The sequence below is a fragment of the Diabrotica virgifera genome, chromosome 2 (genome assembly GCF_917563875.1).
Source record: "Diabrotica virgifera virgifera chromosome 2, PGI_DIABVI_V3a".
Taxonomy (NCBI): domain Eukaryota; kingdom Metazoa; phylum Arthropoda; class Insecta; order Coleoptera; family Chrysomelidae; genus Diabrotica; species Diabrotica virgifera.
Window position 1 is genome coordinate 120,493,631 of NC_065444.1, and position 24,210 is coordinate 120,517,840.

At 31.9% G+C, this 24,210-nt stretch overlaps 1 protein-coding gene across 4 annotated transcripts in view; it reads left to right on the forward strand.

Moving 5' to 3' along the window:
- LOC114325217 (Ca(2+)/calmodulin-responsive adenylate cyclase) overlaps window positions 1–24,210 on the forward strand; it is an 897,698-nt gene that overhangs the window by 250,917 nt on the left and 622,571 nt on the right. The gene's annotated exons all lie outside the window — the stretch shown is intronic.

Sequence of the window (24,210 nt, forward strand, 5' to 3'; positions counted from 1 at the left end):
CATAATTATTCATAAAATCATCCACTATTTGTTTATTGGATAAATACATACATATGCGATTATTAGATAATCTAGAAGAGAAGATTATATTTTTCGGTTGAATTATATTTCCAAGTGGGAGAATTTAGTCTTGAAGTTTGGTGTTTTCTAAGGCACTAAAGATAATTGCTTGGGACTTTAAAGGAAATTGCACTCTCGACGCTGCCAAAGAGTATGACTGTGATGCGTTTATTTGACTTTTATGGTCTTGTATTGTAGAACTGTTGTGGGATTCCATGTTTGAATTCATTTCGATAAACGTTAAGTGAAAAGTAAGTCCGACCCTGTACACCTGCTATAACAGGTATATATCGGTCTTTACTAAAAGCGGTTATTTTGCTGGTAAAACTGGATTTGTGTATTGACAACAATAACAAATAATTGCAATTTGCTGACTTTAATGCTAATTTTACTGGATATTATGTAAAGAGTTTGTACACTTACAGTTTATTTCAATATATCACTGAGATTCACAATTTATAACTTATATTAAACTTTGTTAATATTAAAAATATTCGGAGCCCACATTGAATACAACATTATAGTTATCGATGCAGGATCTGTCCCTAGTTATTGACATTATGTACTAATAATACCTATTTTCAACTAAATAATGAATTCTATAAACAAAATTTTGGTCTAGCAATGGGCTCTCCTTTATCTCCATTATTGGCTAATATATTTATGGAGGATTTCGAAACTAATATCATTTCTAAACAAAATTTAAAACCCACAGTATGGTGGAGATATGTAGATGATGTGATTTCAATATGGCCTCATAGATCAGAATTGTTGGATACATTGCTGAATATTATAAACGATCAAGAAGATAATAAAATTTACAATGGAAAAGGAATACAATAACACTTTGCCTTTCCTCGATGTTTTAGTCTCAAAGAAGGATACTGGATATGAGACTCAAGTGTATAGAAAACCAACACACACCAACAGATATCTCAATTACAAATCAAATCACAACGTCAACGTTAAAAAGGGAATCATTAAATCCTTATATGATAGAGCCAAAATTACTTGTTCTAACGAAAATTCATTTTTAGAAGAAAAACAATTGTTAACATCTGTTTTATTAAAAAATGATTATCCTTTATCGTTTATAAATAAGGAATTGACAAGAATGGATCGAATGGAACAGAACAACTTAGAACGGGATCCCACAACATTCACAAGAAATAATACGAGGAAAATAACAATACCATATATAAAAGGACTATCCGAGATACTTAAAACAATAGGAAATAAATTCAACATTTCAACAACATTCAAAACAACAAACACATTGAGATCTATTCTATCTAAAACTAAACCTAACAATGAACAAGAAAGAACAAAGAATTGCATTTATAAAATACCTTGTGAATGTGAACAATTTTATTTAGGTGAAACATCAAGACCATTAAACGTTAGAATAAGTGAACATCAGTCTTATATTAAAAATAGAGAATTTGATAGATCTCAAATATGTCAACACGCATGGGATAATGAACATAGAGTTCAGTGGAGAGATTCAAGTATAGTCCTGAAAGAAACAGATAGTAAAAAGAGAAAAATCAAAGAAGCGGCTCTAATTATGCTAAATCAGAGGTTCTCAATCTTTTTGAGTCAGGTACCACCAAATAATTTTTATTATTTTTGGTACCACCACTAAAATACTTTTGCGTACCACCTCAAATAATGAAATGTACCACCAGTGGTACATGTACCACAGATTGAGAACCGCTGTGCTAAATGAAACCAATTGTGTCGCAAATTCCTCGGTAGAATGCAGTAGGATGTGGTTACCCATACTGAAAGAGGAAGTCAAGAGAAAGAAAATACCACGATTAGTAAGTCAATAACATATCGATTAGTAAGTCAATAACGTATCGTACAAAATTTTATATTTTAGTATTACTTATTGTATATCTATGTATTATTAATATTATTTATAATTCAAACATATTAAAGTCAGAATTTGGTATTAGTTTTTTGAAGGTAAATTAAATGTAAGACCAAATACTTACGATGTCGGGATAGTATCACGAGGTTTTTCCTTGTTTTCCCTCGTGATTTACTATGGAATCTCTAACGCGAGAATTTTACTGTTATCGTTGCATTTGGTTGTCTTTTTAAAGACAGATCACATGCTATGATTTTTTTGCGACGGATATTCTTGAGTTGGGATCGATTTCATATAATCGAATGAACTATCTTTTAGTAAAGTCGTCCCAGGAACGCAACTCATAAATATTGGCGATATCATTTTAAAGTCTTCTACTTGAAAATGTATAATATACATCTGAATTGCCAATATAAATGAGTCAGATTAAATAAACTATTAGAAGAATTTTTTTACTTAGCAACAACATTTTTGATTATTTTAATAGTATTTTGTATTTTGACAACGAAATTCGATTTGGGCTTCGAAACGTTAATATAGTCGGTTCGCTAAACTCAGACGCAACTGGCTAGATATTTTAGTCGATATTTTTTTTCTTTTTTGCCAATTTTGCAAAAATTGGCAAAATTACTAAATATTTAGTGATTATTAACTATTTATAAATTATTTTTTGCCAATTTTTCTAAAATTGTCAAAATTACCGACTAAAATATCTAGAAAGTTGCGTCTGAGTTTAGCGAACAGACTATAAATTCATTTTTTAGTAAAATTGTGGCTTATTTCCCATAGAAAATACTTAATTATTATTTTTGGTCTGGACAAATTTTTTTTAGGTTTTTTAGACCATTCTGGACAAAAAAGGTCTCTTGTAATTTTTCTCTAAAGATGGTTTTCGAGTTATAAGCAATTTAAAATTTGAAAAACGCAAAAATGGCCATTTTTAAGACTTAATAACTCGGTTAAAAATTATTATTATGAAAGTCAGAAAGTGACTAAATCAAAGGTTAAAGCCCCACCTACATGATCCTGAAAAAATTTGTGTCAATAATTTATTACTAAGCTGTTATTTTTAATTATTAACAATAAGCCGTAAGAGCATATTGACGCGGCTGTAAATGTGAGTGCTAGCAAGATACCCCATTGGACTGCAGGAATGGCATCTCTCTCGCACTCACCATTAGTGGAGTGACTGAAGGTTTTCACCTCCGATTTCGTTGAACCTTTATCGATTTTCATGAAAATTGGTGAGTAGTTAGAAGATACTTCAAGGAACAAAGGTGACATTATGCCAACTTGCGCTTTTACCCTGGGGGTGGATGTCACCCCTTCTCGAGGGTGAAATTTTTTTAATAAAAAAATACCAGAAGTCGATAGAGGGGCAACTTCTAAGCAAAATTTGTTATATAAAGTTATTAACATAAATCAATACTTTTTGAGTTATTAAGTATCAAAATTTTTATTTTTTCTTATAAAAAATGCATGTTTTAAAGCTGTTTTTCACGTATTACTCAAAAACTATTTTGTAAAAAAACTGTTATTACCAAAATTAAAGATAATAAAAAATTTAATACACTCTCCACTTAAAGAACTAAACTTATGTTATTTTAAAGTGAGTTATGGGTAATTGAATGTATATTTTTTTCGACGAGTACTCAAATCAGTAAGTATTCAAGCTTACATAACGGGAAAACGATGCATTTTATAGAATATACTTGTAAAGCACTTGTCAAAGTACTTCGGAGTACCTATCAAATGAGCTCCAATAGAAGTTAATAGTATCAAAATTAAGCAAGTTATGATGAAAATAAGAGAACCCTTTCGATTTTTTTAGGAAAAAATGAAAAATTAAACATACGCCATTTCCACAAAAATTAAAATTTGTAGTAATCCTCACAAGAATTTCTTTAGGTTAACATAGTTAATGATTTCAACAATTTTAACCGGTTTATAATGCATATTTTTGAAAAAAAGATACAATTTTAAAAAATCAGAATTTTTAAAATTATCGTTCTTTTCATTTTCTTTTGATAATAACTCCAAAAATACTCACTATACGTAAAAAATGATATATAATCAAATTTTAGTATTTTTTGTTTTAAATACTTTATTCATTTTACTATTTCCGTAGAGTAAAAAATAACCGAAATAGAAACGTTAAAAATTTCAATTTTGCTGCGAGAACCATGTAACCGGGGCCATTTATCCTTTTATTGTTAAAAAAGTGAGAGGTTTAAAAGACTAATTTTGACATTTTTTAATAGCTCTTAGAGTCAACCTTTAACTAGATTTTAGGTAAATCTGATATTTTAAAAATTAACAGAGTTATTTACAAAAAACAATAACATTTTTTGGAAAAAATTTTAAAAGATACATTTTGAAACATTTTTGGTGCATAAATTTTAATGCTATCAACTTGTTCGAGGGCTTATTTGATAGATATTTCTATGAACTTTGACAATTGTTTATTAAGTTTATGTTATAAAACGCATCCTTTTGCCGGTATTTAAGCTTGAATACTTAGATTTGGGTACTCGACGAAAGAAATATACATTCAATTAGGTACCTATAACTTACTTCTAGTTAACACAGAAAGGTTTTCTTAGTAAAGAGTTTATTTGATTTTTTATTAGCCTCAATTTTGATAATAATATTTTTTTTTTGTAGAAACTTATAGTTTTTGAGTTATTTATGAAAAATCGTTTAAAAACATGAATTTTTCTCACGAAAAATTAAAATCTTTGATCTTTAATAACTCAAAAAGTTTTGATTTATTTTAATAACTTTATATAACAAATTTTGCTTATAATTTGTCCCTCTATCGAATTGTGGGGTTATTTTTAATAAAATAATTTTCACCCCCGAGGAGGGGTGGCATCCACCCCAGGGTAAAAGCGCAAGTTGGCACCATGTCACCTTTGTTCCTTGAGATATCCTCTAACCACTCACCAATTTTCATGCAAATCGATGGAGGTTAAGTCGCGTTTACACGATGGCAATTGGCGAGACAATTGTCAATGGACAATTGTCATCACGTGGTTGCGGATTGTCGGAGGCCAGTCCAGTTGAAAGAGAAGATGTTTACACGGGGTCATGATGTTTAGTTGGCCCCGTGTAAACATCTTCTCTTTCAACTGGACTGGCCTCCGACAATCCGCAACCACGTGATGACAATTGTCCAATGACAATTGTCTCGCCAATTGCCATCGTGTAAACACGACTTTAGACGAAATAGTAGGTAATTCCTCATATCCACCTTGAGTGACTGCACTACATAGACGGCCGCCTAATACGTGCTGGCGCTCATTATTATTTCTTAAAAATAACAGCTTAGTAGTAATAAAATTATGACAAAAATTTCTTCAGGATCTTGTAGGGGGGGCTTTAAACTTCGATTTAGTCACGTTCTGACTTTCATAATAATAACTTTTAATCAATTTATTAAGCCTTGAAAATCGCCATTTTTCGTTTTTTTCAATTTTACATTGTTTATAAATCGAAAACGATCAACTTTAAAGAAAAATTACAAGATACCTTTTTTTGTCCAGAATGGTCCAAAAAACCTAACAAAAATTTGCACTAGCCAAAAATATTGATTTTTGCAATTTGATTAAAAAAAAAGAATGTGTGTGTACTTTGTACGCACGTAAGAAGTTATACTTCTACTACATATTATGTGATTTTTAAGACAATACCAAAAATTTAAAAAAATAAAAGAATAAAACGCACACAAACACATTGAAAAATGCCACAAAGAAAAAATTATTTCTGAACGATAATAATTGTTGGCAAAAATTTTAAATACGCATTTTCTGAAAAAATAATTAAATAACAAATATACTTACAATCATAAAATGCATAAAAAAATAAAAAAATAAAAACTTGCATCGGGAATCGAACCCGTGAATTTCGGGGCGCTTTGATTCTTAATCGAAGCCTAGATTCACTCGTCCAATTCCACATTATTTGTCATGTGGAAAAATAGGGTAACTGAACGTTTTACTGTTTGACAGTTGTTTTGAATATAATTAAATTATGTAGTTTAAATTTTGTGGAAGAAAATATTAAAATATAACAAAACAGTAAGAAAACAATATATTAGATGAAGATTGGTAGAACTTTTGTTGGTAATCAAATTAAGTATGTAAATCAAAGCATTACATACCTACTAGATAAATAAATCTACGCCAAAAAATCATAATTTAAAAATAAAAATCGGACCTAATTTGGGATTTCTCTCTAAAATCCCCATTCTTGAGAAAATAAATGTATGTATTCCAACCTAATCCAAATGTATAATTACAATATGATTATAATAAAAACTACTTACCAAATTAGAATAAGTTTTCCTTGTCCAAAATAGTCCAAAAGTCCAAAAATATAGGTATATAAAAACTATTTAAAAAGGCAGTATAACTATTAACTAACTTTGTTTCTTTTCCCACAAATTTCAAAACGCAACAACCATAAATAATCAAACTACGTACAGCTGTGCCACAGCCGCCATATTGAATAATTTTTGACATGTCATTTGAACATCCAATCAGAACAAAGTTATAATGCGCATGCGCCGGGATCATAGGTTTTGACATATAAAAATTCACCCTCATATCGCCGGTAAAGAATTATAACTTCAAAAATTGTTAAAAAAAATTGGACCACTTTTCCCGTGGGCAACTTCTTGAACCTTATTCTGGGATGTCTCACGAATTTGATTATGCAAAAAAATCTCATGGGAATATTTTTTTTAACGAACCCGCTGTTTTCGCCTTGTCTATATGGAAAGCTCAGAAGAGAAGTGGAAGATCAAATGAATAGAGCAACTAGAACCGCAGGTCGCCTGCATGAAACAATATGGAGAAATAAAAATATCAGGAAATAAATGAAAGACAGAATTTACAAAACAGTCATCAGGCCAATAATGACATACGCGACAGAAACAGGACCTCACACAGAGAGGACAGAAAGAATGCTAGAATCAGCAGAGATAGAAACACGATAGAAAACGAAATAGAAAAAAAAATCGATGATAAGACACTATAGGACAGAGCTAGAAGTACACATACACGACGGAGATGCAAGGTTGAGAACATTAAGAACTGGGTAAGAAACAGAAGAGTAGAATGGAACGATCATACAGGGTGCTTCATTGGGAAACGGAAATACTTTAACGGTGAATAGAGTCACCGAGCCGGTTCTAGATATAGTACATTTTTGGCCCTACCGACTTTTATAACCGAGTTACAGGGTGTTTTATCGGTTTTGCCCATTTCTTTCCTAAGCCATAACTTTAAAACCACCCTGTATATTTTTTTGATATTTAGTACCCATATGTCTCATTCAAAACCCAAACGACCGATATACTAACCATGAGAAAAATCCAGGTCCGGATTAACAAAAAATTATAAAGTAATTGTGACCTTAAAACAACACCCTGTATATTGAAATTTTGACAATCTGTTTGCATATTTGAAAAGAGCACAAAAAAGTAAGTTTAATGGTTCGCTTCAATTTTTCGGCCAGACAATTTTATGACTTTCATTTTGAAATTATATTGAATTTTTTAAGAACTTTGACATTAAAAAGCAGATATTATTAACTTTTAGTTATAAATTATTAAAGTTAATGAATAAATACTCATTTTAAAAATAATCAATACTTATTTACTACATTGGAACGACCCAATTACTAATGACAAGAAAAGTCCAAGTCCGGATTAAGAAAAAAATATAAAGTAATTGTGACCTTGAAACAACACCCTGTATATTGAAATTTTGAAATTTTTTTGTGTATTTTAAAAGAGCATAAAAATTGCGTTAAAAGGTGCATGTCAAATTTTTGCGCAGATTATTTAATTACGGCAATTTTGAAATCATATTGATTAATTCTGTCAAGGTCACAAGAAGCTACCAGAAAAATGAAGAACAATCCCAATGTAATTAGAAAATCGATTCGAAATCTTTTAAAACGAGCAAGGAAATGCATCGAACAAAATGGCGGACATTTTGAGCAACTGTTATAGTTCAAATATTTTTAATTTATGTTAAATGGTTGAATTGTAACGAATTTTTGTTTTATTAGATATAGCAGTGTTTTTAATTCTTTACTAAATCATTAAAATAACCCAATTCTCGCAATTCTAATTTTTAATGATGTGCATATAGCTACAAATCCAGAGAATATATGAAGCCAGCGTAGTCAATAAGTATTAAGTATTTTTAAAATAAGATAACATTAAATTATTATTAAAAGTTAATAATACCTGGTTTTTAATCTCAGAGTTCTTTAAAATTTCAATATATGTAATTTCAAATTGATGTAATTAAATCAACGGCGAAAAAATTAAAATAAGCCTTTAATCACAGTTTTTCATGCTCTTTTAAAATGCGCAGACAAATTTTTAAAATTTCAATATACAGGGTGTTGTGTTGGTTCAAGGTCACAATTACTTCGTATTTTTTTCTTAATCCGGACCTGGATTTTTCTTGTCATTAGCAATTGTGTCGTTCCAATGTGGTAAATAAGTATTGATTATTTTTAAAATGAGTATTTATTCATTAACTTACATAATTTATAACTAAAAGTTAATAATATCTGCTTTTTAATGTCAAAGTTCTTAAAAAATTCAATATAATTTCAAAATTAAAGTCATAAAATTGTCTGGCCGAAAAATTGAAGCGAACCATTAAACTTACTTTTTTGTACTCTTTTCAAATATGCAAACAGATTTTCAAAATTTCAATATACAGGGTGTTGTTTTAAGGTCACAATTACTTTATAATTTTTTGTTAATCTGGACCTGGTTTTTGCTTATGGTTAGTATGTCGGTCGTTTTGGTTTTGAATGAGACATATGTGTACCAAATATCAAAAAATATACAGGGTGGTTCTAAAGTTATGGCTTAGGAAAGAAATAGCAAAATCGATAAAACACCCTGTAACTCGGTTATAAAAGTCGGTAGAGCAAAAAATGTACTATATCTAGAACCGGCTCGGTAACCTCTATTAACCATTAAAGTATTTCCGTTTCCCAATGAAACACCCTGTATAAGCCGAATGACAACAAATAGACGGCGAGAGACGATTCTCCAATAGGAAGATGATCAGTGGGAAGACCACGAAAACGGTGAAACGACAACTTGCCGGAGGCACATTGAAAAAAGAGACAGGGTCATATCTACACAAAAAGACGAAGAAGTAGAAGAAGTAAATACAAAAGTGTAGTATTGTACAAATACAAAAAATATTTTGAGATTAAAAGAGGAGTAATGAAAATAACGAATAACTGGATATGCAAAAACTACGAAATAAAATTATTTACTACTACTACATGTCGGTTTATAACGTTCTCCGCTGTTTTCCTATTGCCAGTTCTTCCGGTCGTTCCATATGTCCTCTTTTTATCTTTCTATCTCTCACCTTAATGTCTATTTTTTATCTCCAAATTGTTCTCGACCTACTTCGTTTTCGTTTGCCTTCTGGTTGATTTTTAGGATTTCCTTTGGTCGTCGTTTTTCATCCATTCTTTGTGTATGTGTCAACCAGATAAGTTGTTTTGTTCATAAGTGATCTGTGATTGTTCGCTTGATTCACACTATTTCTCTAATGTGCTCTTTGTTAACCCTTTATCTTCTAGATCTTCCTGCCGCTTTTCTGCAAGAATCCATTTCCGTTGCTCTCAGAGTTGCCAGTGATCTTTCTTTCACTGGCCAGCAGTATAGAGTGACACTTTTCACTATATTCTCATATCTCCTCTTTTTATTTTCTTCGTTTGGTCCCATAAAATAATGTTTAACATTGTAATGGATTATCTTCTTGCCGTATTTATTAATCTGATGGCTTTATCTAATCTTCCATCGAGCAAAATATTGATTCCTAGATACACATATGTCCAAAAGTTTGAAATATTGGAATATTTCATCTTTTTATTGATTTTTATACATAAACTCTTCTGAATAGTTAAACATCATTTTGCTTCAATTCTCATCAATACTAAATAAATCTCAAAACCAGATAAACCATATTTATGCAAAAAATTCATTTAATCTCTTAGAGTGAAAAACTTACAATGTACAACTTACATTTAAAAATAAGTTAGTATAGATAAAAATAATTTTTAATAAAACTAATAATCAGTATTTCCTCCATTGGTCTGTATGCATGCCTGTAGGCGATTTGGCATGCTGCCGATTAACTGGTCGAGCCGGGCTTGCGGAATTCTCTTCCATTCTTCACGAGTAGCATCTTCTAGTTCTCGAAGTGTAATAGGGGGATTGTTTTGCTTCTTGATGCGTGTTTTGAAAATGTATCAAGCATCTTTAACGATGTTCATGTCGGAAGAATTCGAGGGCCACTGAAATGTGGATATTCCTTCTTCTTTCACAAACTTTTGTACTGCTGCTCTTCGATGAGGAGGTGCGTTGACATGTATAAACACAAATCCTACTGCCCATCGGAATAGACGCACAACAGGATTTAAAACTTCCTCGATGTACATAGCCCCAGTGGCTTTCCTCTCCAGAACCAGCAGTGGCGTCCGTGTACCACTCATAGTACCACCCCAAACCATAATATTGCCACCTTCAAATGGGACGCGCCGTTGGGCTCTTTCTTGATTGTCGTCCTGGGGTCCTCCAAACCAGTGTAATTCGCGAATCAGAAACCAATCCAATTTTTGATTCATCAGAGAACATCACGTTATTCCAGTTAGGATCATGATGCACTATTTCTCTAGCCTAGCCCATTGCAACCTTACCATTTTGTTTTAGTTGGTTAGTTTGGGAACACGTAAGGGTCTTCTACGATACAAATTTATCGAATTTAGTCTGCGTGTAATTGTTTGCCGTGAAATATTCAGTCTTTAAAGCCTAGCAATTTCTCTGGATGGTCTTGTGATGCTGTTGTACATGGACTTCTGCCACTTCTGGGGGGATCCTTCACGTCATTTGTATCTTGGATTTTTTTTAAGTTTCGATACAGCACTCTGAGTAACATCAATAATATTCGCGATATCACTTTGAATAAAACCCTGTTGTAACAAGGCAATTACTTTAGGTCTGTCAAAATGAGATATCACGTTTCTAGTCGTTTTTAAATAGATCAAATCAAATTTAAACAAAGACTGAAATAATGTGTAAATACGCTAATTAGTTGAATATGACCAGAATGATACAAAAGCGATTCAAATATTTTATCATTTTCATTTAAAAAGGCTCTAGGATGAATATCAACAACAGTTTTGAAACCACCATAGGCGTAGATATATTATTTGAACGTATTCCAAATTTTTGGACATCTGTGTATTTGTAGTTATAACAGTGGCTTATCGTGGTTTTGCCGTCTAATATGAGATCTGTTTGTTGTCCTTCAACGGAGAAGTTCTTCGGTTCTGTTTTCACTATCTGCTAAACCCCATATATATTTATTTGCAAAGTGAAAATAATGAAGAACTCAATTAACAAGCAGAAGTAACCCAAAAAACAAATAATCAAGCATTTGCACATAACCCTTTTACTTCTCGAGATATCGGTTTTTGATCTGATCTTTATTTGATGTTTTTCACTCTGGATATTTGTTTTCTCTACCTCTATGACTTGATTAAACCAATTGATACGCAATTTAATTCCCATTTTACCTAACAAGCAGCACTAGCCCTATCCTATCTATAAATCTTATTTGGAAAAAATAAATTCGATATAGTCTAACGAGATTTATAATTGTTGTTTATAGAGCATGATTTATTACGTTTTCGTTTGGATTATCTACATAATATACGAACAAAAGTTTTTAAACAACGTTACTACGTGATAGGCGTCCGACTGTTATTTTTGTACTCAAAAAATATACATCATTGTAAATTTACGATAAAGTTCAATGAAAAAAACGTCGAATCGTAGAAAATATTGTTCATACTCATTACAATCACAAAATAAACAATCAAATTTGCAAAAATCATTTTTTGTCTCATCCATCCACAATTTGAAAAAATGTCTCAAATAAAAGTTATTATTTTTACGTAAGGAATCCAGATTAGCAATAAAAATGGTCTCTATTTATTATTTTAAAGTTACCGCCATCCCACCTTCAGGGGGTGGAGTGGGGGTCGTGTTCTCAGATTATATTTTTCTGTAATCAATAAAGAATTTGTGTTGTCCTCGTGATAATTTGATATTAGACAGAACTAAAAGTTTATTATGGTTCATTTCCTTAAATGTTACAGTTGTCAAAACTAGGAAACCCGTTGTAATTAAACAAAAACAAAATACCTAACTAAAACTTATTCCCAGTATAATAATGTAGGTAGAATATTCCCGGTATAATAATAATAATCTGATTGGACAGAATTAAACACATTATGACGAAAAATCAATAACTCAAGCTCTAAAGATAAAACCCATAGAGACAATTATAGGGGAACGATAGTTAGGATGGTTGGGACACATCCATAGACTAAACGATACAAGAATAACGAAAAAAGTATATGAAGTCAGAGTACAAGGGAAAAATAAAGTAGGTCGCCCAAGAATGAGATGGGAAGAACAAGTTAGACAAGAAGCAGAGAAGAGAGGACTGCAATGGAGTATGGCAAAACAATTAGCTCAAAATAGAACAGCATGGAAAAGATGTATCAAAGAAGCACCACAAGATTAAAACATATGGACAGAAAGATGGATCAAATAAGTAATTTATATTCATTAAAATTGTATTGTTAAAATAAGTATTGTATAATTATTAAAATATATTGAAATGTAGATATTGAACTAGTTGTAAACAGCCCAACACCGAAAGGTACGAATGGGCTTAATTGATTAAATAAAAAATAAAAATGACGAAAAATCTTACTATACGATTGGAAATTAAAATCATTAAAAAATAATCATTGTAAATAAAATAGTTGTATCAAATTGTCGGATAAGACTTGTGCAAAAGCCAACCGGAAGTACTATTTTAATATCGTGGAAATAGTACAAGCAATATATTAGTCGACGCGCCTCAGCAAGACGAGCACAAATCTATACTTTCGGTTTCTTGCCTGTCTGTCCATTCATCTGTCTCTGTCTGTTATATTACGTGAATATAACTCCTCCGTTATTAGAACAGATAAAATGACACGTGAGGTGTCGAATGACAGCTTATAACCCAAAGATGGTACTAAGGCTACGGCTCCACGGGCGGGAAATTGACACTAGCAGTAGCAGTAAAATGAATTTAAGGTTCCGCGGAACGGAATAGGGATAGCCGAACTGTACCGACTACAGGACTTGTGCGTAGTCGGTTCAGTTCGGCTATTCCCATTCCGTTCCGCGGAACCTTAAGTTCATTTTACTGCTACTGCTAGCGTCAATTTCCCGCCCGTGGAGCCGTAGCCTAATGGTGGATATACAGTGAGGACGTTTAGGTTGGAATAAATAAATTTATTTTTAAATTAGGATTTTTTGGCATATATATCATACTTGTGACGTCAACCATCTAGACGCGATGACGTAATCGATGATTTTTTTAAATAAGAATAGGGAACATTTATATAATTATTTATACAGGGCGTCCAAAAATATATTTTTTTAATTAAATTTTTTGAACAAAAAGAAGAAGGTATGTAATTTATTTATATAATTCAAAATTCATTTTATTCGTTTTTTTGCTACTGCTACTGTTGCTACTGCAACAGAAAAAAATGGTTTTTTTTGACAAATAAATATTGTTTTTCGCGTAAATTCCATCTTATGCCACCCACCTGCCTCTTAGCAATTTGAACATTTAATTTAAGCAAAAAAACAATGTTTATTTTTGAAATAAACATTTTTTTCTGTTTTCAGACAGCAGTAAAATATACTGTGAGCAAAATAAATTACATACATTGTTCTTTTTGTAACAATTAATTTAATTAAAAAATATATTTTGGACCCTATGTATAAATAATTATGTTAATGTTTATATTACTGAATAGAGGATTGAATAACCTTTTAAATGCGCTATCACCCGATACCTATTCCCATTTAAAAAAATCATCGATTGCGTCATCATGCTAGACGCTAGATGGATGACGTCACTAGTATGATATATATGCCAAAAAATCTTAAAATCTCAAAAATAAAAATCGACCTGTTTCGGGATTTATCTCTAAAATCACCCATTCTCGAGAAAATGAATTTATTCCAACCTAAACGTCCTCACCGTATATTTGGCTTATAACCCGAAGTTGTAATCGGAAGTTCAGTTTTTAAAGTCGAGCTTGAATATTGGGTTCCAGTTTTGATGCCATTTTAGATTAAAAAGTTGTGACTGGAAGTTTGGCAAAAATGACTTAAACTTAGTGAAATCGACTCAGTTACACGAAGAGTTCAAATATCGACTTGCGGTTCTACTTGCGGTCACGTTGGGTGAAAACCTAGGACTTACGAAGTCCAATTGCTTGTTTTAAGACTAGTATGCCAGGAATTTTTTATCTTCAATAAGAAAACTTGTGTTTCATAATAATAGTCCCTGTATTATGAATATGTAAACAGTGTAATCCACAAATACGCCAGTCAATAAGAGAAAAAACAGAATAGTACCTCCGAATTCCATCCTACTGCATGGATTTTAATGAAATTTTGGGAATAGCCTCTACTTTTCCCTATTTGGGAATAACCTCTCTTTTTCCTTAAAATACATCAGTCATACATTTCTTTTGTGCCATATCTGGCTTAGTTTGAATGCAATCGACATTTAACAGTGGTCATTTTAAAGGTTCTTTCAACCGCTACAAAAGGTATTCGTACCATTATACCTCTAAAATCGACCATTTTTCTGTTATTTGATGTTGAACACACCGATTTGAGCATGCACCAAAAAACAAATTTTCACCTACCATATCTCTTTTTGTATAGAAGATTTATGATATCTATACTATATGACTTATGATATCTATAACTAGAAGATTTATGAAGAAACGAATCTCTTTGATTTTTCAAAAGCTACAAAATGTTTTATATAGTTTTTTTCGTTAGATGCCTAATTTTTAAGGTATTAGCAAAAAATCGTCCCAAAAGGTGACTTTTTCAATAAAAATGACAAATTTTGAATCACGAATAACTTATATTATTAAAAAGTACAGAGTTTTCAAAAAAATTATAGAACAGCTTTGCTTAGAATTAGGTTCTCTAGCCACTTCTGTGGTTATTTTGACCAAAAAATGTTTCACCCCCGAGAAGGGATGGGAACCACCACCAAGATAATAGCGCAGATCGGCATAAGGTAGACTTTGAATTAGTAGATAAGGAGAGGCTATTCCCAAAATTTCATTAAAATCCATGCAGTAGGATGGAATTCGGAGCCACTCTCTGACTGCACTAAAACTATCACCGATTGTTCCGTATATTTAAGAGTAAAAACTCTTAGAGTTCAGGTTAACAAGGACCTATTTATTTATTTTGAATTACAATAAATTCCAAAAGTTAATTGGATGGTCTTATGTCAGAGTGAACTATGTACATTTTATTTGTTTTTACTTTTTCATTTCCATTATGAGGCAAACTTGTGTTCTAAACTTATGCCAAAATTAACTAGGTGATTAAAAGAAAACCTTAGCTGGAAACTAATAAATTCTATTTAGCAAAAGATTGGTAGTACTGGTAGTCATATGCCACAGTGAACCATCATCCAGTCCACGATGGCTTCCCGTGCACATAGTTCACATCGTCATCACATTGTTGATAAAAATTCTAGTGAAGATGAAGTCGCTGATTTCAGTAGTGGGTCGTCAGATGATTACCATCCAAGTTATGATTCGGATATTACAGACTCAGGTAAGATAATAATATTTATTAATATAAAATATCAGTATAAAAGTATGGTTATGTTTTGGATTGGTTCTTTTGCCAAAGTGAACCATGTTCGAATTTATTAGCAGTTGTACTAACGTAAGAACATAGTTTTACCTATCTATATTAGAATGAAGCAATGTATCCCATCATTTTTGTATTGGAATTATAAATAAAATAAAAAAAAAATAAAATCACATAGTTCACTTTGGCAAAAAAGAATGAAAATTATCTGTCTTATGCATAGTGAATGTGTGTTTGAAAGTATTTTTTTCTACGAGCGTGCAAAAATGTCTACTTTCGCGCACGCATTTTAGTTTAGAAAGTTTCACTTTTCCGCACGCGGTTTTTACTTTTCCGCACGCGTGTTAATTTAGATATGTTAATATGGCCTTAAAGTAATTATAATACATGCAATAAACTAATATTTAGATATTATTTACTAATTTATTTCAAATATATCTTATTGTGTTCCTGTTTTAATGAAATTAACGCGACAATTCGATGAAATAAAATTATTTTGACATAATATTCGAAAGTCAAATCGGTAGACAATAACAGTCGTTTTGAATCATCGTCATGGAAACCAAGATCGTCGTCATGCCAACTAATTATATTGAAAGTTTGGTTTTGACAACCTTGTCAAAGAATTAATTTGTGTATGTATTTTCATATTAATTAAATTAATTGATTAAGATTTGGTAATTTTTTAAAGACTCTTAGAAAAAATATTGTTCCTAACTCTTGCAGAAAGTCTCTTTTCCGCACTCGACTGCTTGCCGAACTACCGCTTCGCGTTGTTCGGCAAACTGCAGTCGCGTGCGGAAAAGAATGACTTTCTGCCCTTGTTAGGAAAATAACTATTTTCTACGAGCCTGCAAAAATGTCTACTTTCGCGCACGCGTTTTAGTTTAGAAAGTTTTACTTTTCCGCACGCGTGTAGATATTTAACATGGCCTTAAAATAATAATGCAATAAACTAATATTTAGATATTATTTACTATTTTATTTAAAATGTATCTTATTGTGTTCCTGTTTTAATGAAGTTAACGCGACAATTCGATGAAATAAAATTATTTATCGAGAGTCAAATCGATAGACAATAACAGTCGTTTTGAATCATCGTCATGGAAACCAAGATCGTCGTCATGCTAACTAATTATATTGAAAGTTTGGTTTTGACAACCTTGTTAAAGAATTAATTTGTGTATGTATTTTCATATTAATTAAATTAATTGATGATTTGGTCATTTTTAAAGACTCGTAGAAAAAATATTGTTCCTAATTCTTGCAGAAAGTCTCTTTTCCGCACTCGACTGCTTGCCGAACTCCCGCTTCGCGTCGTTCGGCAAACTGCAGTCGCGTGCGGAAAAGTATGACTTCCTGCACTTGCTAGGAAAATAACTATTTATGTATTATAACATAAAAAAGTAATGTTACTTGTAAAATATTTACTTATATTAAATATTAATATTTTGTGTCTTTTACAGATGAAGAAAATACCAGAGGACAGGAAGAGTTCCAAAACAAGACGAGAAAATCTGATCCTAAGAAGTGGAAAAAAATATTCGCAAGCAAAAAAGGGCAGCTGGTAAAGAATATAATATGAATACTTCAGGAACTGGCATAAACTCTAAATCTTTTAATGACTGTTCCTGCAATTGCAAAATGAAATGTCAAAATAAGCTTACAGCATAGCAAAAAGAAAATTCTTTTAATTTGTTTTATAATGAGTCACTGTCTTGGGAAACTCGAACAAGCGTAATAATTTGGTGCTGTAAAATGTAGATCGATAATAAGACGTCGTAAAAACACTGATATTTCAAAAAAAAAAAACAGGAAATCGTGAATTTTATAACTCTTCTGAAATTTATGTGCCTACACAAAGGAAAACATAATTTCAAACTCAAGGATTAAAAAGAACAAATTTAAAGTAGTATGCATGGAAAAAGAGGATTTCAAGAGTATGCATTAAAACAAAATCTGGTAAACCGTAAAAAAGACTGAGATGAACAAAAAGTAGAGTGGTTAAAAATAAAACAAATGAAATTTACTCAAGACCATCCAGGAATTATGGAATTCAAATACACACATAACAAAGAGACGCAATTTTATTCAGTAAATCTAGATTCTTTAAACTTAGGCCTTCTTTACCATGAAGGAAGAAAATTAAGTCAAGCAAAACTTAATAATATCAGATCACTTTTACAATTCGTACCACCATGCCATCACCAATTTTACAGTAAACTTCAACAAAGTGAAGTATTGGAAGATGACATTGAAGAAGAGAATGACAATAACAATGAAGAGGAAAATGAGATGAACAATGCGATCTAAATATTGCTCCTATTATTGGTTTACACATTTGTCTAATTTAATTACTCATCATTTTTGTATTTTATTCTTACGTATTGTTAGTTTAATTTTAATGATCTATTGATAAACCTGATTACAAACAAAAAGAACAAATTATTTATACTTATTATGCCAGACAGAACTAAATGCTAAAAAGTTTGCCAAAGTGAACCATGTACTGCAAAAACTAATAAAGGGCTTTAAAAGTAAACAAAAACATGTGCTGTTACTGAAAAATTTAAATAAATGTTCTTTTCAATAGGTCTTATAACGTTTTATACTATATAAGAGATTATACTATATCGTGTACATTTTATAACACCTGAAAAACTTTAAACTGTCGTACTGAAAACTTTCAATTTTGGCTTTTGGTTCACTCTGGCATGAGACCATCCTTGTTGTCTCGTTCAGCACTGAGAGCAGAGAAATATGGGTTGGCTGATATTGATCCGTTAATGAGTGTCTGACGATGTTCGATCGAGTTGGCAACTTTAATAACAATTAGATAATGGATTAAGTAAATCGTGCAGTTACGTGCATGCATTGATAAGACATATTAATTCGGTGAACATTTGGAGCTGGACCTACAAGAGTACGTCCTCGCACGAATTAATTGATATCGATCGCCAATTTACAAAACGTATCTACTCACTCGACATACTTCGTGTTACATATACAGAGTGAGTTTTATCTATGGAATGCCTCATTTATCTCGGAATCGGTTTTCACGATTTTTACATATTTTATTGAAGAAGGGTCTTGTGATCCGGCCAATATTATGGTGGTATTTACATTGTTGTCGGATCTTCCGTTTTTCTGTAAATCTAATGAACTTTCTTATTTCAAATACAACACCCCGTATATTTTTTGCGTTGTGGAATCCTTAAGAAATACTGATTTCATGTAATGTTCCCTATACGAATGAGCGGGGCGTAAAGAAATGAGTCACAAAGTTTCACAAAAAAAAACGAATATTTCACGAAATGAACATCAAATCGTAAAACTAAAAAATACGTGTTCAGTGTTTTTCAAAAATCTATAGAATGATACCATACACTACCCACCACGAAGGGGGGTGGGGGTAACATTAAAATTTTAAATAGAACCCCGCGATATTTTGTGAAATGAACATCATATCGAAAAACTGAAAAATACTCAATATTTTTTTAGAAATCTATTGAATGACACCAAACACGATCTATCCCCCCCCCCCAGAGAGGTGAAGTGGGGGGTTACATTAAAATCTTAATTAGAGTTACGGATAGATGCGCTATAATCGGAAACAACGATTTTTGGAAATGGAAAATAAAATTTAAAAAAATGGAAAATCCCCACTAAAATGGCAAACCTAACTTTTTTTGGTTTTAGAACGTAATCTTCACAGGTCAACAGGTCTCCATGACGCTTTAGTAACTGCAAATTTAGCATCAAAGGCTCCCCTACTATTAGTAAAGTACCGGGTGTCCCAATAAGAATGGCTCTCGGCCATATCTCAGGAACCGCTTATAGTACAGCTTTGAGAAAAAAATATTTATAACAAAAGTTGCCTCGGGAAAAGCCTGGAAATTATTTTCATAATTGTAGGTTCACCACTAGAGGGCGTAATTGAATATCAAAAATAAAAAATCAAAATTTTACAAAATTTACCTAATAAAAGGGCACTGGAAATCCAATCATCGTATTCTTCATAAAATTCTGCGCATATTTGATTTCACAAGTTTAAGTCTACCTTTGCAAATAAGAGGTGGGGGTGAGTGGGAACCTTCTTATGAAAAAATAGCTGTAAGTCCAGTTCTGCTAAATCGAATTTTGCATACTTGGTCTTGTTCAAAACAGCTCTTTTTCGTCAATGTAAAAGTCTTATTTTCGAAATAGCCTAATAAGTAATATGCCAGCTAGTAGGCGTTATTTAATTATGTTCGGAAATCTAGTTTTCTTTGGAGAATATTAAATCCAAGTATGCATTTTTAATCCTGTATTATAAAACTAGACCAAATTAGCAACATAATACCGAAAACCGCATGTCGATACCTTTTTTCTATCTCGAGATATCTTAAGAAACGTGTAAATTTTAAACAAGTGTTAATGTCACCGGTAAACGAAGTAGTGTTCTATGGAAAAAACAAAGAAACAATAAGACAAACAACATTATAAAATATATCAAAGAAATAAAAGCAACTAAATACTTACTTAGTGACGACCCAAATGTTCAAATTGTTGCCCATCATTTTCGATGCAAGTATTTACTCTTTCAAGAGTAGATTGAACAGCAGTCTCAATTTCTGCTTTCGCAATGCTTTGAATGGCGTTTCGTATTCTCTAGCTAGATTCTAGATAATGTTTTCTCGAGTAGTGGTCCAAGTGGTAAAAACAAAGTCTTTAATCCGTCCCCATAAATAAAAGTCTAAAACAGTTAAATATGTTGCTATTCAATCTACTCTTGAAAGAATGATGAGCAACAATTTGAACATTTAGGCAGTCACTAAGACTAAGTAAGTAGTTGCTGTTATTTCTTTGTTATATTTCATAGTGTTGTCTTATTGTTGTTTTAATTAATTATATACGTTTACATCTGGAAAATGTTTATTTGTTTTTTCCATAGCACACTACTTTCCCTTAACCTCGTTTACCGGTGACAGTAACAGTTATGTTTAAAATTTACACATTTCTTAAGATATCTCGAGATAGAAAAAAGGTACCGACATGCGGTTTTCGGTATTATGTTGATAATTTGGTCTAATTTTGTAATAAAGGATTAAAAATGCATACTTGTATTTATTATTTTCCAAAGAAAACTAGATTTCTGAAAATAATTAAATAACGCCTCCTAGCTTGCATATTACTTATTAAGCTATTTCGAAAATATGACACTTACATTGACGAAAAAGAGCTGTTTTCAACAAGACCAAGTATGCTAAATTCGATTTAACAGAACCGGACTTAAAGCCATTTTTTCATAAGAAGGTTCCCATTCACTCCCACCTCTTATTTACAAAGGTAGACTTAAACTTGTGAAATCAAATATGCGTTGAATTTTATGCAGAATACGATGACTGGATTTCCAGTGCCCTTTCATTAGGTAAATTTGGTAAAATTTTGATATTCAATTAAGCCCTCTAGCGGTGGACCTACAATTATGAAAATAATTTCCAGGCTTTTCCCGATGCAACTTTTGTTATAAATATTTTTTTCTCAAAGCTGTACTATAAACGGGTCCTGAGATATGGCAGAGAGCCATTCTTATTGGGACACCCGGTACATAAAGAAAACAAAAATAATAATGTTGAGTTAATCCATTTCAGTTTTAATCATTGCTAAAATAGAGATTGCACAAACAAAATATCAATTTTCAGTAGTAAATGTGAAAGTTTAGTTAAATATAAAAAACCAAAGCACCAAGGGGGTATAAATGTGTTGGATTTAAAATAAACTATGCAATAAATCCAGTTTCGCTGTCGGCAAATTTATTAGATAAAAAAGAAATATCTGTATATCAGACCGGGCCCTGGAAGTATTTGAGTACCTATGCAAAACCTGAAGACCGGCAACTATGCTCAGATTATTTTACCTGAGACCTTGAACAATGAAAAACTGAATCTTGCCGGAAGGTGCGATGGTGCCTTGTTACCCTCTCCCTCCCCCCTATGTTACGGGCAGATAAAAAGCGATTTTTCGCAAAAAAAACATTTTTTTGTATTTCTTGGGTCATTCTAAGCAAAAAATGTTCTTACAAGTTTTTTCGTAAAATGCGTAGTTTTCGAGATAAATTAAACTTAAAAAAATATCGAAAAATTGCACTTTTTCAGCCCGAATAACTTTTTATTAAAAAATAAAATAGCAATTATGCTTGCAGCATTTGAAAGTTCAAGTCAAATTATACCGGTTTTGATTATTTGCATTACTAAAAATTAATTTTTTTATTGGTAAACGAAACTATAAAGAAACAGTGTTTGAGCGTCTTGTCGCATGTACGCACCGCGCCAAGGATTAAAACCGAACAGAACCGACCATGGAACCGACCAGGTAGGACTTCCTTGGCGCGGTGCGGACAAAACGCCCAAACACTGTTTGTTTATAGCTTTGTTTAACAATAAAAAAATTTTTAGCAATGCAAATAATCAAAACCAGTATAATTTGACTTGAACTTTCAAATGCTGCAAGCAGAATTGCTATTTTATTTTTTAATCAAAAGTTATTCGGGTTCAAAAATTGCAATTTTTCGATTTTTGTAAAGTTTAAACGCGTTTATCTCGAAAACTATACATTTTACGAAAAAACTTGTAAGAACATTTTTTGCTTAGAATGACCCAAAAAATACAAAAAAATGTTTTTTCTTTTGCAAAAAATAGCTTTTTATCTGCCAGTAACATAGGGGTGAGGGAGAGGGTAATAAGGCACCATCGCACCTTCCGGCAAGATTCAGTTTTCATTGTTCAAGGTCTCAGGTAAAAGAATCCGAACATAGTTGCCGGTCCTCAGGTTTTTCATACTCAAATACTTCCAGGGCCTGCACTATATAGTATATTTTTATTGTTCAACTTTATATTTATAGTTGGGAATATGTCACAACTATCAAACGTAGAAAATTGAAATTTTTTTTAACATCCTGAGAAATGATAAGTATTATCTGCTGCAGATTATTCTGCTGGGGAAAATAGAACATTCTGGCTGCTGAACCTATGGAATCTGTGGAACAAGGATAGAAATGACGTCAACTGGTTTATTCAGAGCAGCAGCAGATAAACTAGGCTCTTAACACGTTTGGTGCCCATGGCACATGAGTAGCGTCACGAAGGTTTTATCAAAGGTACCGATGACGCATAAGTGGCGTCAGTAGTGCTGTGTTATTAAATTAACGATTTAAGTACGTGGTACCAGCCAAGTGGCGCTTGTTCAAGATGGACACCGAACGTGTTAAGAAGTGTACGTGTACGCTAGTAGAAGCAAAAGTTCACATATGTACGTACATAGGTCATAGACTTTCCAATATATTGGACATCGCTACCTTCACCTCCACTTCGGGTCTAGGACGTTTCATCGCCGCCAGTTCATCGCCGCCGTTTCGATGCCGCCAGTTCATCGCCGGCCGATTCATCGCCAGTCAGTTAATCGCTAACTGATGTATTTCCGAATTTTCGACCAATTTTCGACAGTTACATTTATTATTTATTTTTAATATTAATTAGGAATTCTAGGAAATGCGAGATATGACCATTCCCGTTGCCATACTTAATCTTTTAATAGACTTTTACTTTTATAATATAAAATATAATTTAACAGTACAAATTTAATACTGTTTAGTATCAAATTTAGGGGAAGTAGAAATAGAACAGTAAATTAATATAATAATATTTTTTATCTATTTATTTGTCATAAGTTTTGAACTGAATTTAACGTCGTGTCGTGTCATCTCCCATAATACAAAATCAACTGACTAACTGGCGATGAAACGGCCGGCGATGAAACGGCCGGCGATGAAATGGACTGGCGATGAACCGGCGGCATCCAAACGGCGGCGATGAAACGTCCCATTCCGTCCACTTCATAGGGAAATAGAGAACAAACAAAATATCTTGCATATACCATTCTAAAATTTAATCTTTTGAACTCTTTGTTTAAAAATGAATTTTGGGGCCATTTCTAACTCGCATTTTATATATTGTTCCGAATACTAGTTTTCATAATTGTTAATCTAATTTTGAAACATTTATACCGATAATACAACATTCTAAGTATATCTTTTATATCTATAACATTCTATATTAGTAATAATATACAACTTATTTGCGTTATCGTACTTATACAGAGAGAGTCTGTAATTTGGAATAAATTCAATATCTCAAATATTAATTGTTTTTTTGAAAAATGCTCAGACCCCTGTATGTCAAATTGTCCTTTTTGACATACAATAATAATGTATACAGGGTGTCCCAATTTAGAGATATGACGTCATCGCTGATTTTCTTAAATGGCAACAGTGTCATTTTGATAGCTATTTTGATAGGGTGTGTAAAGTTATACACAACTGCAAAATATCAAATTTTTATTCTCTACCACTTACAAGATAATAGAAAATAACAAAGGTATGTCTGTAATTTGGAATAAATTCAATAATTAAAAT